The sequence below is a fragment of the Oncorhynchus mykiss genome, chromosome 19 (genome assembly GCF_013265735.2).
Source record: "Oncorhynchus mykiss isolate Arlee chromosome 19, USDA_OmykA_1.1, whole genome shotgun sequence".
Lineage (NCBI taxonomy): Eukaryota > Metazoa > Chordata > Actinopteri > Salmoniformes > Salmonidae > Oncorhynchus > Oncorhynchus mykiss.
In genome coordinates, this window is record NC_048583.1 from 2,704,837 (window position 1) to 2,723,536 (window position 18,700).

The window sequence follows — 18,700 nt, forward strand, 5'->3', positions numbered from 1 at the left end:
TGGGAACGGCTCTGAGTTCTGGATAAACTTTGTGATCATTACCAAAGATAAGATGAGTTTTCATTAGTGTAGTTAGACCCCTGGGAACGGCTCTGAGTTCTGGATAAACTTTGTGATCATTACCAAAGATAAGATGAGTTTTCATTAGTGTAGTTAGACCCCTGGGAACGGCTCTGACCACAGAAATAAACTCTCTGAAAGGTATTGGAAACCCTTTCAATGTTATAAATTGTTCATATGTGAGAATATTACCTCTGTTGTCAAAAACATCAAGAACAACGTCATTATTCCTCTCATGCCAGCTGGGGTAGAACAATGACTTATTCCGTACAGTTATGTCTGAATTATTCCACAAAAGAGCTTTATGTGGGGATAAAATGTGCAGGAAACCTATTTTCCAGGCCAGTAAAGCTTGTTGTTGAAACCTAACTAACTTTGAGAGTTTACTTAGTGTAGAATTGCTTCAGTTATCTGGTGTTGAAAAGTCCCACACCACACCTTACCATCCCATGGGTAACGGCCAAGCAGAACGTCTGAATCGCAAACAGGGTGGGCGAGACTACTGGGTTTCCACCCTTCTTCTTGATGTTCAGACACACCTCTAGGCTGCCGGTAGATGAAAGTGTGCTGTTGGATGGGGACACAGTAGATGTGGATAAGTAGGTCCAGTCTCTGGGTGAATGAAATACCATATTGAATCAGTATTGATCAAACATCTTTTCAACCAGTTGATCTTGAAAGTGTTATTTATGTCACAAAGTCCAACACTTCCAGACCTCCTTCAGCTCTTTTATTAGAGGACTCTTTTAGTTTGTGAGATGTATTTTTCCAGATGAAGTCAAGAAAGGTCTTGTTGATCTCTTTACAAGTAGCAGGATTTACACATAAAGATAATGAGGGGTACACAAAACCAGACAGTCCCTCTGCCTTGGACAGAAGTACTCTCCCAAGTATAGAAACATCTCTTTGTAGACAATTATTACATATATTTTGGGTTTTCTTCATTTTAGGAGAGAAATTCATGTGTTGTCTGACTAAGTGTTTTTTTGACAGATGTATTCCTAAATATTTAACACAGTCCTTTACAGGAATATTTTATATTTCTTTATCATCAGAGTCAAATAAACATAAGATTTCTGTACTATATAAACACTGCTAATCCAACAATAGTGCTAGGTGTCTGTACTATATAAACACTGCTAATACAACAATAGTGCTAGGTGTCTGTACTATATAAACACTGCTAATCCAACAATAGTGCTAGGTGTCTGTACTATATAAACACTGCTAATACAACAATAGTGCTAGGTGTCTGTACTATATAAACACTGCTAATCCAACAATAGTGCTAGGTGTCTGTACTATATAAACACTGCTAATACAACAATAGTGCTAGGTGTCTGTACTATATAAACACTGCTAATCCAACAATAGTGCTAGGTGTCTGTACTATATAAACACTGCTAATCCAACAATAGTGCTAGGTGTCTGTACTATATAAACACTGCTAATACAACAATAGTGCTAGGTGTCTGTACTATATGAACACTGCTAATCCAACAATAGTGCTAGGTGTCTGTACTATATAAATATAAACACTGCTAATCCAACAATAGTGCTAGGTGTCTGTACTATATAAACACTGCTAATCCAACAATAGTGCTAGGTGTCTGTACTATATAAACACTGGTAATACAACAATAGTGCTAGGTGTCTGTACTATATGAACACTGCTAATCCAACAATAGTGCTAGGTGTCTGTACTATATGAACACTGCTAATCCAACAATAGTGCTAGGTGTCTGTACTATATGAACACTGCTAATCCAACAATAGTGCTAGGTGTCTGTACTATATGAACACTGCTAATCCAACAATAGTGCTAGGTGTCTGTACTATATAAACACTGTTAATACAACAATAGTGCTAGGTGTCTGTACTATATAAACACTGCTAATACAACAATAGTGCTAGGTGTCTGTACTATATGAATACTGCTAATCCAACAATAGTGCTAGGTGTCTGTACTATATAAACACTGCTAATACAACAATAGTGCTAGGTGTCTGTACTATATAAACACTGCTAATACAACAATAGTGCTAGGTGTCTGTACTATATAAATATAAATACTGCTAATCCAACAATAGTGCTAGGTGTCTGTACTATATAAACACTGCTAATCCAACAATAGTGCTAGGTGTCTGTACTATGTACTATATAAACACTGCTAATCCAACAATAGTGCTAGGTGTCTGTACTATATAAACACTGCTAATACAACATTAGTGCTAGGTGTCTGTACTATATAAACACTGCTAATCCAACACACTTTAATTAAAGGGGAACTACTCTCAAAAATGTAAATTTCTTAGATTTTCCCCAAACCTCAAACGTGGTCTCCTTTTGTAAGTTATGGACTTAGAACAATTGATTGTTTTTCTGTTTAAAAAAAGTCTGACTTTTAGAACAAAAACCTGAAATTCTGAATTTGTGAATTTCTGACTCAGTTTCTCTGTTTCAATAAAATGTCTACTATTATCCTACTGAACAGTACAGCTTGGGTGGGTCTACTATTATCCTACTGAACATCATTTAGGTCATTCAGAGAGTATCACTGTTTCTCGTGCTTTTCACACAGGGTGCCTTTCCTTCACTGGGCCGTTTGGAAAATGTTTTGCTATATTAGAGTACTGAATACCCACTTCTCCAGGCACAGCTTGACTTGACCTACACAACAGCTTTCAACATACCAGTATTTAGTTTGGAAACTGTCAAAATAAATGCTGGTATAAATTATACAATATTAAAATATGTCAAATTATCCATTTGTTTCAAAAGTGGTTGCAATGCTGTGAAAAACAGTTGTATTGAACTACAGTGCTGAAATAATCGATATTGTCAAATTTGATCTTGTCCTTTCAGAGGGACTCTTATTTAGAAAAAAAATATATATATTTGTATAATTTTTTATTTTATATTTTTTTTTATTTAGAAAAAAAATAATATGCTGTGTGCTGCCAACATATTATCCTGCTGCTAGCAGAACGGTAATATCGGCGTTTAACTTTGAATATTTGTACGGTGTGCTGCGAGGTACAAAATGCACAGAAATATAGAGAGAAGGATTATATTACGTTCTTTCCACCAGGGGGCGACAAACGCCAGTTAATATTCCAGAATAGAGCACCACAGAATGTATAGGCTACCTTTGCCAAGAGGTCAATTTGGAAATCAGAGAAGACAGGCTATGTGCCCACAGCCCACAAAATGAGGTGGAAACTGAGATGCACTTCCTAACCTCCTGCCAAATGTATGACCAGTTAATTCATACTGTATGTTGTAGTCTGTCCAAGAGGGGAATCACACAGACTGATCTCAGTTAATTCATACTGTATGTTGTAGTCTGTCCACGAGGGGAATCACACAGACTGATCTCAGTTAATTCATACTGTATGTTGTAGTCTGTCCAAGAGGGGAATCACACAGACTGATCTCAGTTAATTCATACTGTATGTTGTAGTCTGTCCAAGAGGGGAATCACACAGACTGATCTCAGTTAATTCATACTGTATGTTGTAGTCTGTCCAAGAGGGGAATCACACAGACTGATCTCAGTTAATTCATACTGTATGTTGTAGTCTGTCCAAGAGGGGAATCACACAAGACTGATCTCAGTTAATTCATACTGTATGTTGTAGTCTGTCCAAGAGGGGAATCACACAGACTGATCTCAGTTAATTCATACTGTATGTTGTAGTCTGTCCAAGAGGGGAATCACACAGACTGATCTCAGTTAATTCATACTGTATGTTGTAGTCTGTCCAAGAGGGGAATCACACAAGACTGATCTCAGTTAATTCATACTGTATGTTGTAGTCTGTCCAAGAGGGGAATCACACAAGACTGATCTCAGTTAATTCATACTGTATGTTGTAGTCTGTCCAAGAGGGGAATCACACAAGACTGATCTCAGTTAATTCATACTGTATGTTGTAGTCTGTCCAAGAGGGGAATCACACAGACTGATCTCAGTTAATTCATACTGTATGTTGTAGTCTGTCTAATAATTAAATCACACAAGATTGACAGCCTGTAATTTTATTAAAAACATTCAGTTGATTACATGACAGTTTAGAGAGCAACATCAAAACAATAATCTACTTCATAATCAATATCATAACATTTATAATCAATAACATCATTATCTATACACTACTAACAACAAAATAGCACTAATCTACATCATAATCAATATCATAACGTTTATAATCAATAACATCATGAGAGGTAAACAACAACAAACCCCTTTATTAAAAAATGTTTAAAAATACAAAGAATGAACAGATGATTATAATAATACCTGGACTAATAATGGAAACACTTCAAGATAAAGAATCTAAGACACTAAATAAGATAAAGAATCTAAGAGACACTAAATAAGATAAAGAATCTAAGAGACACTAAATAAGATAAAGAATCTAAGAGACACTAAATAAGATAAAGAATCTAAGAGACACTAAATAAGATAAAGGATCTAAGAGACACTAAATAAGATAAAGAATCTAAGAGACACTAAATAAGATAAAGAATCTAAGAGACACTAAATAAGATAAAGACATGAAGACAGAGTCAAAAATAAATACATTCTGGAACACAAAACAGACGTAATTGAGCTTCTCTCTTAAAATTATTAAAACCTCATGTTACCCCAAACTCCATGTTACCCCAAAATCCCATGTTACCCCAAAACCCATGTTACCCCAAACCCCATGTTACCCCAAACCCCCATGTTACCCCAAACTCCATGTTACCCCAAACCCCATGTTACCCCAAACCCCCATGTTACCCAGAACCCCATGTTACCCAGAACCCCATGTTACCCAAAACCCCATGTTACCCAAAAACCCCATGTTACCAGAACCCCATGTTACCCAGAACCCCATGTTACCCAAAACCTTATGATACCCAAAAACCCCATGTTACCAGAACCCCATGTTACCCAGAACCCCATGTTACCCAAAACCCCATGTTACCCAAAACCCCATGTTACCCAAAACCCCATGTTACCCAAACCCCCATCTTATCCAAAACCCCATTATACCCAAAACCCCATGTAACCCAGAACCTCATGTTACCCAGAACGCCATGTTACCCCATGATACCAAAACCCATGTTACCAAAACCAATGTTAACCCATACCCCAATTTACCCAATCCCCATGTTACCCAAAATCCCATGTTTTTCTGCTGGTTTGTCACCACATTTTAAACATCAGTCCACTGCTGACCATCGATTTAAAACACAAAACTGACCTAAGATCAGCATGTAGGGTCAGCTTCATTCTACTCCTACTCCGTCCCCTGGGCTGCTCTCTCCTCTCCAGCTTCAGCTCTGGAGCTCAGAGAGACCATCTCCATGGCATTGACATAAAGATCCATGTTGCTCACCCTGTTCACTCTCTTCTGCCTCTTGGTGGGCTAGGGAGACACAGCACCAACAGTCAGACATATCTCCATTCTCTCTCCCTCCCTCTCCCCCTCACCCTCTCCCTCTAGTTTAAATGACTTGTAACGTCTGAGTAAATGTCTTTACCTTGTAGTACAGGTAGGAGGTGGTGATGGCTGTCAGTAGGATCAGCAGCACTACAACGTGTCTGATGATGAGGGCTGGCAGAGGAGAGGCTGCAAACAGAAACACCTTTGATGAGGGGACTGATCATCATCACATAGATCTGTGGGAAATCTGTCAATGACAAAGTTATAAGTCTGGTTCATGTTCAGTTACCTGTGATGGTGAGGGAGAGGAGCTCACTCTCAGAGGAGAAGTTATGAGCGAAAACATAATTGTCATAAACACAGCTGTAGTTCCCTTGGTGGGAGTCATCTGCAGCAGGGAAGAGGAAGGCAGCAGAGTGATTGACAGCTGGCTGGGTCTGGGTTCTGTTGGAGCCGTTGAACGCGAGGAGGAAGGAGCCTCCTGAGTACTGTGGCTGAGTGGAGCAGGTGATGGTGAAGCTGTAGCCCCTGAACACCTCAGGCCCCTGGTGGCCCCTGGAGACCCCTCCCATTGAGTCAGTCAGGAAGATATCAGGCTGGACCAGGAGATCTGTAACAATAAAAGAGAACAAGAAAAACCTGTTCCACTAGTTTCCTATAGATATGACAATAACATCAGCATGTAACAGTGCCAGCCACCCTCCCTCTCAGGGCAACATGAGTAGTGGGCCTACAGTCACTGAGACAACATATGTTGATATCAGGCTGAAGCAGGACATCTGGAACAAGAGGAGAGAAAAAGAAAACGTAGCTCCTCAACTACTGTCCTCATTTAGATATGACAATAACATGACATGTGACAGTGGTTGTGAGTAGAGACGTTCACTGAGATAACACTCACATACAAAAGCATTCTGGGATATTTAAGTTGTATTTGATTCCTACTTGACTGAGTGATCTATTTAGTAAAGCAGACTGACAAGTTAAACAGTCATCATGAGAGGTGCAGAGGAAGTTGTATGAATGAAGGAAATCAGTTGAAAATGTTTCTTGTTATTACCAGAGCAGATCACTGTGAGTCCAGGAAGGAGATCATCTGATCTTCTACACTCCCTCAGTGAAGACTCAGACCCAGAACAGATAACTTCAACCCCTCTAGTGGTGTCTCCAGGTGGTACTGAAACAGTGGAGCCACAACCCAGCTGTCTACACACTACTGCAGCTACATCCTCCTGCTCCCAGTCTTGAGTTCCCACAATCCTCCACTCTCCCTGGTCGTACCACTCCACTCCACCAGCACAGCGACTGTCTCCTCCCACCAGCCTCACATCATCAGGCTCTGAGAAAAGAAGAGAGAGAGACAGTAATCTTACTATTTTCTCACTAAAACACACCTTTATTGTCTCTCATATTCTTCACTCCAGGTGAGAAACAATGTTGATTGAGTGACAAACTGTTTCTTACCTGAGCAGGTGAGTCCAACAGCATTACCAGGTAGGCAGGTGTTGTTCTCTCTGTCTGAGGTGTCACAGTCCAGGAGAAGGGACTCTTTGCCTTTACACTGGAACTCTTTATCCCAGGTCTGACCCTCACCTTCTCCATAGAGCCCCCCCTGTAGAGCTGCAGGAGCCCCACAGCCAAGCTCCACACAGACTACCTCTGCATCCTGCCGGTCAAAGTCAGCTTCACACACTGAGGCCCAGGACTGATTGGACTTCACCTCCACTCTCCCAGAGCAGAGACCAGCTCCGTCCACAAGCCGCACAGACTCTGGAGAAAAAGAGTTGGTTGAACATTCAATCAGTTTTGTTGATGACACTGTCAAGGACGAAACACAAATATGTTGGATAAAAGATTGTAGTTTGCTATGTTTGATACTGTAAGAGGTAGAAATGGGTTCTTAGTCACTCAGGATCGGGTTGGGAATAATGCAGGCAGGAGACAGGAATAAGTTCACTTCACTTTCTAGAAAATAAACAGCTGGACATCCATCAGGCAGCTTCACTTCAGTACCATCTGATCTACAAGGTCTGATGCTGTATGTCAGGGTCAGGATGGGCCAAGAGTAGAAAAGGTTACTGGTTATGATGACATCACTGGTGAGAACTCAGTGATATAAATATATTTGATCTCTCCCTCTTCCTCTCCTCCTCCCTTATTCTCTCTTTGTGACAGTGGTAGTGAGTAGAGACGTTCACTGAGATAACACTCAAATGCAAAAGCATTCTGGGATATTTAAGGTGTATTTGATTCCTACTTGACTAAGTGACATTTTTTGCGAAGCAGATTTACAAGCTAAACAGTCATCATTAGAGATGCAGAGGAAGTTGTATGAATGAAGGAAATCAGTTGAATATAATTATAATATCTTGATATTTCCTGAGCAGATCACTGTGAGTCCAGGAAGGGGATATAATACATGGACTAAAGTATGTGGAACTCAGCAGTGAGTTTTTCATTCGAGGACAGACAATTCTTACACTCCAAGCACTTCAACACTCAGAGGTCCGTTCTGTGAGATTGTTTGACCTTCCACTTCACGGCTGAGCCGTTGTTGCTCCTAGATGTGCCACTTTGAAAGTCACTGAGATCTTCATTTAGGACATTTTACTGACTGTGTTTGTCTATGTGTTTGTATATGCAGATTGCAATTGCATGGTTGTGTGCTTGATTTTATACACCTGTGGCTGAAATAGCCAAATCAACTAATGTCCACTTACTTTTGTCCATATAGTGTATCTTGTTAATACCTGAGCAGATCACTGTGAGTCCAGGAAGGAGATCATAACTTCTGGAACACTCCCTCAGTGAAGACTCAGACCCAGAACAGAAAACTCCAAACCCTCTAGTGATGTTTCCAGGTGGTACTGAAACAGTGGAGCCACAACCCATCTGTCTACACACTACTGCAGCTACATTCTCCTTGTTCCAGTCAGCTCCCACAATCCTCCACTCTCCCTGGTCGTACCACTCCACTCCACCAGCACAGCGACTGCCTCCTCCCACCAGCCTCACATCATCAGGCTCTGAGAAAAGAAAAGAGAGAGACAGTAATCTTACTATTTTCTCACTAAAACACACCTATATTGTCTCTCATATTCTTCACTCCAGATGAGAAACAATGTTGATTGAGTGACAAACTGTTTCTTACCTGAGCAGGTGAGTCCAACAGCATTACCAGGTAGGCAGGTGTTGTTCTCTCTGTCTGAGGTGTCACAGTCCAGGAGAAGGGACTCTTTGCCTTTACACTGGAACTCTTTATCCCAGGTCTGACCCTCACCTTCTCCATAGAGCCCCCCCTGTAGAGCTGCAGGAGCCCCACAGCCAAGCTCCACACAGACTACCTCTGCATCCTGCCGGTCAAAGTCAGCTTCACACACTGAGGCCCAGGACTGATTGGACTTCACCTCCACTCTCCCAGAGCAGAGACCAGCTCTACCCACAAGCCGCACAGAGTCTGGAGAAAAAGAGTTGGTTGAACATTCAATCAGTTTTGTTGATGACACTGACAAGGACTAAACACAAATATGTTGGATAAAAGATAGTAGTTTGCTATGTTTGATACTGTAAGAGGTAGAAATGGGTTCTTAGTCACTCAGGATCAGGTTGGGAATAATGCAGGCAGGAGACAGGAATAAGTTCACTTCACTTTATAGAAAATAAACAGCTGGATATCCATCAGGCAGCTTCACTTCAGTACCATCTGAACTACAATGATCTGCCCATGAACATCTCCCATAAACCAATATGACAAACACAAATATAATGTTTAAATACATCTGACATCTCTCCCTCTATTTAAATGAAATAAAAACACATAAAACATGATTCATGGTAATATTGTATAATGTATAAATAAATCTCTCAATATGACCAGTCTCTTACCTGAACAGGTCACATGATGATAATATCCACCATCACAGACACCACGTCCACCTATGATGTCACACTGTCTAATAGAAGACTCATTTCCATAGCAACTACTATATAGTGTGACTCCTCTTCTTCCATCTTCAAACAGAGGTCCTCTAGATTCAGCTACAGGATTCCCACAACTCAGGTCTCTACACACAACATTAACATCTTTCATGTCCCACAACCTAGAACATAGACCTGACCACTCTCCTTCATTGAAGACTTCCACTGTCCCAGAACAGGAAGTGGTCCCATTCACCAGTCTGACTGAGAGTTCAGCTGTAAACAGCAGAGAGGAAAACACAGTGGTGAGGACAGATGATGACAGTAATTCTGTTATTCTAACAGCAGTAGTTTTGTGGTTGACAAGTATTAGTAGTTCCATAAAACACTACTTGTTATTGGGGTTTAGAATGGTTTGTATGGACACATGAATTTCTCCATGTGGGATAATAAAGTTGACTAATATTGAACTGCTATAATCACTGTAGATTTATACTCTACCTACCTGGTGGACTGACGCGTTGAGCCTGGAGATCTGAGGAGAAAGAGAGAGACAGAGGAGAAAGAGAGAGAAAGAGACAGAGAGAGAGAGAGAAACAAAGGGGGAAGAGAGGAGTCAGAGGAAGAGAGAGACAGAGGTTAAATGAACATCAACATGAACTTTCATGATGTGATGGGGAAGACAGGCTTATCGTTGGTATGGTGCAACAACACCCATGTGTACATACACTATATATACAAAAGTATGTGGACACCCCTTCAAATTAGTGGATACTATTTCAACCACACCCCTTCCTGCCAGATGCATAAAATCAAGCACTCAGCCATGCAATCTCCATAGACAAACATTGGCAGTAAAATGGCCTTAATGAAGAGCTCAGTGACTTTCAACATGGCAACATCATAGGATGCCACCTTTCCAAGTCAGATGGTCAAATGTCTCCCCTGATAGATTTGCCCCGGTTAGCTGTAAGTGCTGTTATTGTGAAGTGGAAACGTCTAGGAGCAACACCGGCTTTCCTCTGTTGCAACACTCACTAACGAGTTTCAAAACTGCCTCTGGAAGCAACGCCAGCACAAGAACTGTTCATTGGGAGCTTCATGAAATGGGTTTCCATGGCCGACCAGCCTCACACAAGCCTTAGATACAAATGGGAAACGCCAAGCGTCAGTTGGAGTGGTGTAAAGATCTCCGACATTGGACTCCGGAGCTTTGACCACATGTTCTCTGGAGTGATGAATCATGCTTCACCATCTGGCAGTCTGACAGACAAATCTGGGTTTGGCTAATGCCACGAGAAAACTACCTGCCCGAATGCGTAGTGCCAACTGTAAAGTTTGGTGGAGGACGAATCATGGTTTGGGGATGTTTTTCATGGTTCTTAACGCTACAGCAAACAATTTGATAAAAAATATATATTTTTAGTACTCACACATGAATCATATCCTGTTTTCAGGTCATGTGTTGTTTTAAGCCAGCAGTAAAAACACACTGACAGGACAGTTCCTCTTATGGCCACTAGTTGGTAATCTGGTGTCACAGACGCAGGACTGTAGACCAGAAAGAAGCGTTGTCCCAATTATCTCTCCTTTCTCCTAATGTGTGCACTTGGTCCCTTCACTGAAATGACTGGTAAACTAAATATGGTAGAAACACATAATTGAACCGCTCTCCTTGAAGTTCTTGATGATCTGATAAATGATTTCTTTAGGTGCAATCTTACTGGCAGCAATATCTTGCCTCTTTTTCTGCAAAGCAACGATGACGGCACGTGTTTCCTTTTAGGTAAGCATGGTTGACAGAGGAAGAACAATGATTCCAAGCACCACCCTCCTTTTGAAGCTTCCAGTCTGTTATTTGAACTCAATCAGCATGACAGAGTGATCTCCAGCCTTGTCCTCATCAAGACACACCTGTGTTAACGAGAGAATCACTGACATGATGTCAGCTGGTCCTTTTGTGGCAGGGCTGAAATGCAGTGGAAATGTTGTTTTGGGATACATTTGCATGGCAAAGAGGGAATTTAATTAATTGGAAAGCATCTGGTCACGCTTCATAACATTCTGGAGTATATGCAAATTGCCATCATACAAACTGAGGCAGCAGACTTTGTGAAAATTCATATTTGTGTCATTCTCAAAACTTTTTTTTAGTTAATTACATATACATGATTAGCTCAATCAGGTGATATTAATTACGGATAAATTATTTCATAGAATAGCATGTCATAGCAATTATTCCGGCATAGCCAAAGACACGACAACACACACACACACACACACACACACACACACACACACACACACACACACACAAACACACACACACACACACACACACACACACACACACACACACACACACACACACACACACACACACACACACACTTTTACATTGACAATTGACTTATTCTGCTCTGTTCTTCATGTACATATCTACCTCAAATACCTTATTATTATCTATCCTGATGTCTAGTCACTTTACCCTGCCTTCATGTACATATCTACCTCAAATACCTTATTATTATCTATCCTGATGTCTAGTCACTTTACCCTGCCTTCATGTACATATCTACCTCAAATACCTTATTATTATCTATCCTGATGTCTAGTCACTTTACCCTGCCTTCATGTACATATCTACCTCAAATACCTTATTATCTATCCTGATGTCTAGTCACTTTACCCTGCCTTCATGTACATATCTACCTCAAATACCTTATTATTATCTATCCTGATGTCTAGTCACTTTACCCTGCCTTCATGTACATATCTACCTCAAATACCTTATTTTTATCTATCCTGATGTCTAGTCACTTTACCCTGCCTTCATGTACATATCTACCTCAAATACCTTATTATTATCTATCCTGATGTCTAGTCACTTTACCCTGCCTTCATGTACACGTGCATTCAGACCCTTTGTCTTACAGCCTTATTCTAAAATTAATTATATCAAGCTACACACAATACCCCATAATGACAATACCCCAATACCCCATAATTGCTCATTTATTAAATGTAAAAAACAGAAATATCTTATTAACATAAGTATTCAGACCCTTTGCTATGAGACTCGAAATTGAGCTCAGATGCATCTTGTTTCCATTGATCATCCATGATTTGGAAAGGCACACACCTGTCTATATAAGGTCCCACAGTTCACAGTGCATGTCAGAGTAAAAATCAAGCCATGAGGTTGAAGGAATTGTCCGTAGAGCTCTGAGAAATGATTGTGTTGAGACACGGATCTGGGGAAGGGAACCAAAAAATGTCTGCAGCATTGAAAAGTCCCCATTTAAGTGACTCCATCATTGTTAAATGGAAGAAGTGTGGAACCACCAAGACTCTTCCTAGAGCTGGCTGCCCGGCCAAACTGAGCAATCGGGGGAGAAGGGCCCTGGTCAGTGAGATGACCAAGAACCCGATCGTCACCCTGACAGAGCTCCAGTGTTCCTCTGTGGAGATGTGAGAACCTTCCAGAAGGACAATCATCTTTGCAGCACTCCACCAATTAGGTCATTATGGTAGAGTGGCCAGATGGAAGCCACACCTCAGTAAAAGCCACATGGCAGCCGCTTGGAGTTTGACAAAAGGCACATAAAGAATCTCAGACCATGAGAACTGAACTGAATGATGAGCATCATGTCTGGAGGAAGCCTGGCAAGTCAAGTATTATATATCTGTTGTTTATTTTTAATACATTTGCAAACATTTCTAAAAATATTTTTTTTGTTTGTTATTATGGGGAATAGTGATGTCGGTGATGGAGCATAGGGGCGGCAGGTTAGACTAATGGTTAGAGCGTTGGACTAGTAACCAGAAGGTTGCAAGTTCAAATCCCAAAGCTGACAAGGTACAAATCTGTTGTTCTGCCCATGAACAGGCTGCACATTTAAATAGCTGTAATAACTTATCTCTCTGTACACTGTTCTGATTAGATGCTATTTAATGCTGAGTTTGGACACAGGTTTCTATAGGAACACTAAGGCACCTGGACCACATATTGAGATGTGCCTTTTGTTAAGTATATCAGTTGTCACATAATGTGACAGTTGTAAGACTGTTAACAAAGTAGCTGAATTGTCAAAGACCGTAGCCCGAGGTCACCCAAAGATAAGTAATCCAGAACTTTCTCTTGTAAAGAATTACAAATCTACCACTTTCATATAAACCCCTCGATACACAGCAGAACACCTACACTGAATCCATCCAACAAACATCCTGATTTGTTTTAATGAACACTTTTTATGACACTAAAATAACCTTCAACTACAGTATATATGAAGGGATTGTTGTCATTGTTACATTATATAGGCTACAGGAAGTTATATTCTTCCATTTTAAATAATTTGAATCCATCCTCCTTTTATGAAAGAAGAACCCTGTTGGAAACCCTTTTTTCTAAGAGTGACATCACAATACCCCATAATGACATCACAATACCCCATAATGACATCACAATACCCCATAACAGCTGAATAACCCTGTTGGAAACCCTTTTTTCTAAGAGTGAATTCAACAAGTTCAACCTGTTCAGGTTCCACCATTTCATTCTGAACTCCAACATGACGTGACATTTTCTAAATTGTTTTCATATTTAAATTAAATATCCTGATTTGTTTAAACTAACACTTTTTATGACACTAAAATAACCTTAAACTACAGTATATATATGAAGGAATTATTGTCTGTTGTGACGTTGTATTAGTTAATGTGGCGACTGCTGCTCATCGAATGATTAACAGGTTATAATTGCGTGATTAAATTAATCAGGAAATGATTAACTCATTAACCTGTGGCACCATGGGAAAATTGTTTTTATTGAGTTTCTATTTCCCAAATGAACTCAAAGAATATCAGAATATCGATTTTACAACAGTCGCTGAACAATCAATTTCCTCTACAGTCTCATTCTGAACGTCGCATAATTCGGGAATCTGCACAAACCCGGGTCTCACCAATGAGTCTGGACCAATTTTAGTTGATTATTTATTTACTAGCAAGCTAAAATGATAATATTGTCAAGATCGTCGTATGAGTGAGACCAAGGCGCAGCATGGGAGGCGTACATTCTCTTTTAATGAATGAAACACTTAACAGAAACAACAAAACCAACAAAACGTGAAGCTATACAAAATAGTGCAGACAGGTATCTAAACATAGTCAAGATCCCACAAAAAACAAAATGGAAATGGCTGCCTAAATATGATCCCCAATCAGGGACAATGATAAACAGCTGTCTCTGATTGGTAACCATATCAGGCCAACATAGAAATACAAAACCCTAGATGAACAAAACTAACCCTAGATGAACAAAACTAGAATACCCACTCTCGTCACACCCTGACCTAACCAAAATATTTAGAAAAAACAGAGGTCAGGGCGTGACAGTACCCCTCCTCCAAAGGTGCGGACCCCCCACCGCAAACCTGAACCTATAGGGGGAGGGTCCGGGTGGGCATCTACCCTCGGTGGTGGCTCCGGTTCGGGTGTAGCCCCCGCTCCCTACGCTGATCCCTCCGCTTCTGTTGAACTGGACCGTGGATCATCGCCATTGGCTCTGAACTAGGAACCACCGCTGGAGGCTCTGAACTAGGAACCACCGCTGGAGGCTCTGAACTAGGAACCACCGCTGGAGGCTCTGAACTAGGAACCACCGCTGGAGGCTCTGAACTAGGAACCACCGCTGGAGGCTCTGAACTAGGAACCACCGCTGGAGGCTCTGAACTAGGAACCACCGCTGGAGGCTCTGAACTAGGAACCACCGCTGGAGGCTCTGAACTAGGAACCACCGCTGGAGGCTCTGAACTAGGAAGCACCGCTGGAGGCTCTGAACTAGGAACCACCGCTGGAGGCTCTGAACTAGGAACCACCGCTGGAGGCTCTGAACTAGGAACCACCGCTGGAGGCTCTGAACTAGGAACCATCGCTGGAGGCTCTGAACTAGGAACCACCGCTGGAGGCTCTGAACTAGGAACCACCGCTGGAGGCTCTGAACTAGGAACCACCGCTGGAGGCTCTGAACTAGGAACCACCGCTGGAGGCTCTGAACTAGGAACCACCGCTGGAGGCTCTGAACTAGGAACCATCGCTGGAGGCTCTGAACTAGGAACCACCGCTGGAGGCTCTGAACTAGGAACCACCGCTGGAGGCTCTGAACTAGGAACCATCGCTGGAGGCTCTGAACTAGGAAGCACCGCTGGAGGCTCTGAACTAGGAACCACCGCTGGAGGCTCTGAACTAGGAACCACCGCTGGAGGCTCTGAACTAGGAACCACCGCTCGAGGCTCTGAACTAGGAACCACCGCTGGAGGCTCTGAACTAGGAACCACCGCTGGAGGCTCTGAACTAGGAACCACCGCTGGAGGCTCTGAACTAGGAACCACCGCTGGAGGCTCTGAACTAGGAACCACCGCTGGAGGCTCTGAACTAGGAACCACCGCTGGAGGCTCCGGACCGCAGAACGTCGCTGGAGAAGCTCTGGACTGGAAACTGTCGCCGGAAGCTCTGGACTGGAAACTGTCGCCGGAAGCTCTGGACTGGGAACTGTCGCCGGAAACTCCTCTATTTGGCATAATATGCTTTCGCCATAAAGCCTTTTTGAAATCTGACACCGTGTTTGGATTAACCTTTCTGATCTCCCCATCCCGGATCCGGGATCGTGAATACAGACTCAAGCTCATTACCATAACGCAACGTTAACTATTCATGAAAATCGCAAATGAAATGAAATAAATATGCCATCTCTCAAGCTTAGCCTTTTGTAAACAACACTGTCATCTCAGATTTTCAAAATATGCTTCTCAACCATAGGAAAACAATCATTTGTGTAAAAGTAGCTAGCTAGCGTAGCATTTAGCGTTAGCATTAGCATTAGCATCCAGCACGCAACATTTCAACAAAAACTTAAAAGCCTTCAAATAAAATAATTTACCTTTGAAGAACTTCAGATGTTTTCAATGAGGAGACTCTCAGTTAGATAGCAGATGCTCAGTTTTTCCAAAAAGATTCTTTGTGTATTAGAAATAGCTTTTGTTTTGTACATCACATTTGGCTACCAAAAAAAAACGAAAATTCAGTCCTCAAAACGCGAACTTTTTTCCAAATTAACTCCATAATATCGACTGAAAACATGGCAAACGTTGTTTAGAATCAATCCTCAAGGTGTTTTTCACATATCTCTTCGATGATATATCGTTCGTGGAAGCATGGTTTCCCCTCTCAATCAAATGGAAAAATACTTGCACATGGCTTTGCGCACCAGTTTCGACGCAGGACACCAGGCGGACACTTGGAAAATGTAGTCTCTTATGGTCAATCTTCCAATGATATGCCTACAAATACGTCACAATGCTGCCGACGTCTTGGGGAAACGGCAGAAGGTCTAAGCTTATTCCTGTCGCATTCACAGCCATATAAGGAGACATTAGAAAACAGAGCTTCAGAAATTCTGCTCATTTCCTGTTTGACGTATCATCTTGGTTTCGCCTGTAGAATGAGTTCTGGGGCACTTACAGACAAAATCTTTGCAGATTCTGAAACTTCAGAGTGTTTTCTTTCCAAAACTGTCATAGTCGAGCATCTTTTCGTGATGACAAAATATCGCGCTTAAAACGGGAACGTTTTTTATCCAAAAATGAAATAGCGCCCCTAGAGATGCAACTGGTTAACAAGAAGTTCATCTTAAACCGATGTATAACACTTGTATGTTATTAATTTTTATGATGAGTATTTCTGTTTTTGAATTTGGCGCTCTGCAATTTCACTGGATGATGGCCAGGTGGGACGGTTGCGTCCCACACCCCTTAGAGAGGTTAAACGTAAAACACGTAGTTACATTCTAGCTGCGGGTCCAGTTCCAACACTATGTGTAGGCCTAGCTGAGGTGACCCCGAATCCCAAGTTTCGGCTCGATAGGTCATTCGAAGCCTGAGCAGCGACCTTAATTGGTGCTGAAAATCCACTTTTTCCGAGCTTTGCTACGGTCCGTCTGTATGGGCCGAGGTGGGTTCAATGCACCTAGTCCTGTGACTCTGGGACTTTTGTAAATGTTGTCATTTTCGCATTGGTCAAAATGATTTGAAGTTATTGCAAATGTACAAGGCTGTGTCTCGGTCTAAAACCTAATAGGGCCACATAACTCACAGTGCACTATCGACTTAACCTCTAGAAAAGGGTTCTAAAGATTCAGAGCTCTAGGTCTGACGGTTCTTTGATAGTTCCAACGAAGAGAACTATTGCAGGCTCTGTGTGTCTCTAAGCCCCTCACTGTCACACCATCCTTGCTGTGTGTGTGTGAGAGTTTTTCTTGGAAATTTGATGGGAGAAATGACTGATTTACAGTTCATGAGGGTTGCCTAATCACACAATTGAAGTTTTGGAAAGATGTGACTTTTTGAACCCTTCAAAACAGCCCCTATGACCCCAATTTAAGGCACTTACGGTTGGCACAGGAAGCTTAAAGTAAACACATATCCTCGTTGGCGTAGGCTTTTACAGAATCCTGAGTTTTAAGTCTTTACGTTAAGAACTGACTGATTTACAGAGGGTTGAATGCAGTGTTTTCACAAATTGCAGGATGGGTATATCAAAACACCTTTAGGGTGAATTTAACCACTTCCGGTTGCTCCAGGAAGCTTAGAATCAACACAGGTAGACCTCATAGTGGCCTGATGGATGGTCATCGAAAACAGGTTCATAAGGCAATGATAACCCACATAGGCTTCAGGTTGAATTTTGTGGAGCAGGCAATGTATTCCAATGGGGAGAGAAGTCATTGCAAACTGTTTGATGTAAACACCCTGTTTTCACTGTTAAGGGTTAATGCCACACGGTTAAGGTTAGGCTTGCACAGATCGGGAAGACCTTAGGAACGTTCCTGAGGTTGACTTGTGCTTCTAACCCTAACGTTTCTACCACTGCCACCCAAAAGCACCTGAAATTTAGGCCAGGCTTCATTTTGGGCCTTCTTATTTGCATGGTCGCTGCGGTCAGACTGAGTGAGCTATGGTCAAATGGGGCGTCTCATTGAACTCGGCACGGCCTAGAGACTATGGTGATGCCATTTGTTTCCCTTTCTATGATGATTTAAGCCTCTCCATTTGGGCATTTCAGCACTATTTGATGGTAAAGTTCACATTTCCCCTTTGGGATATGAAGGTGACAATAACATTTTCATGTTGATATCTGTAGAGGCACATGTGACCCTGAATACATGGCAAAAGGAATTTTGAAAATGGCCTGCACAAAAGCAGAGTTAGAGGATAACCTGTACACCC

At 41.7% G+C, this 18,700-nt stretch overlaps 1 protein-coding gene across 1 annotated transcript in view; it reads right to left on the reverse strand.

The window, feature by feature from the left end:
• Positions 1-9,013, reverse strand: part of LOC110511353 (deleted in malignant brain tumors 1 protein-like) — a 32,975-nt gene extending 23,962 nt beyond the window's left edge. Inside the window, exon 1 of the mRNA XM_036953912.1 lies at positions 8,650-9,013. The gene's annotated coding sequence lies outside the window, so the exon portion shown is untranslated. The remainder of the gene's footprint in view (positions 1-8,649) is intronic.
• Between the last annotated feature and the right edge of the window lie 9,687 nt (positions 9,014-18,700).